This window comes from Frankliniella occidentalis, unplaced genomic scaffold (assembly GCF_000697945.3).
Source record: "Frankliniella occidentalis isolate FOCC.00 unplaced genomic scaffold, Focc_3.1 Scaffold77, whole genome shotgun sequence".
NCBI lineage: Eukaryota > Metazoa > Arthropoda > Insecta > Thysanoptera > Thripidae > Frankliniella > Frankliniella occidentalis.
In genome coordinates, this window is record NW_026267207.1 from 724,283 (window position 1) to 725,375 (window position 1,093).

At 63.5% G+C, this 1,093-nt stretch overlaps 1 protein-coding gene across 6 annotated transcripts in view; it reads left to right on the forward strand.

Annotated features, from left to right (window-relative positions):
* The window catches only part of LOC113207226 (trithorax group protein osa), a 66,534-nt gene that overhangs the window by 53,871 nt on the left and 11,570 nt on the right, over window positions 1–1,093 (forward strand). The gene's annotated exons all lie outside the window — the stretch shown is intronic.

A 1,093-nucleotide genomic window follows, 5' to 3' on the forward strand; every position in this document is an offset into this window, starting at 1 on the left:
GTTAGATGGCGGCTGCCGCCGAGATTTTTGCGTTTGTGAAGTCAGTCAACACGGCGCTGCGCGGCGCGTAGCGGGCGCGCCGGGCAGCAACAGCTCCCCTCCCCGCCCTGCCCTGCCCTCCCGGCCCGCCCCGCGCCCGGAGCGCCCCGAGCCAGGCTACTTAATTTAATGAAGCGAAAAGTAAACCGCATTTTAAGTGGCTCTTGCTGCCTCCAAGTCGCGGTCCGCCCAGTCCGCCCTCCTCCCTCCCTCCCTCTCCACGGCGGAGGGTGGGAGTAGGGAGGGTAAGCTGCCGGGATGAGTCGCCCCTGGCAATTAAAGAGCACAGCTTGCCTCGCTCCTCCCTGTGGACCGGCCGCGCCACGCCACGCCCGGCTGTTCCGCGGAGTTTGCTTAAGAATACGTGTAATTTGAATGAAAGGTACAGCGGTCGAGGCGCGGCGCGGCCCGCCCGCCCATCTTTCCACAACTTCCACCCTGCGCTCTGCCCTTCGTCCCTCCCCCGTTGCTCTCGCTCGCGATATATCTCTTTCTCTCTTCCTCTCTCTTCCTCTTCATCCCCCTCTCGCACGCTGCTGCGGTTTCATGCTGATTGCCGCCGCGGCAGGCCAGTGCCAGCGACGAGTGTACACGGCGCGCTTGTTCGGCCGAAATGGAAGCCAACGAGACGCAACAGCCCATCGCAGTCGCCCGCTCGCGCCGGCCCGCGCCGGCCAGCGCCCCTGGGGGGTAGGCACTAGCAGCGCACGGGTGCGCTCGGCCTGCGCGGGGTGCCTACCGCTCTCGCCCAGCACGGGACTGGCGGGCTCGCCCGTTCAAAGGGAATGGATGAATTGCCGTCTGCTGAGCTCCTTCCGTTATGAGCGCCCCTCCCTCTTCTTACCTAGCTTCTCTCCTCTCATCCCTCTTCCTCCTTTTCCTCCTCTTGCTCCTCTTCCCCCTCATCTTCCTCCTCCTCCTCTTCCTCCTCTTCCTCCTCCTCCTCTTCCTCTTCCTCCATCTCTCCCTCCTCCTCATCTTCCTCCTCATCTTCCTCCTCATCTTCCTCCTCCTCATCCTCCTCCTCATCCTCATCCTCATCCTCCTCATCCTC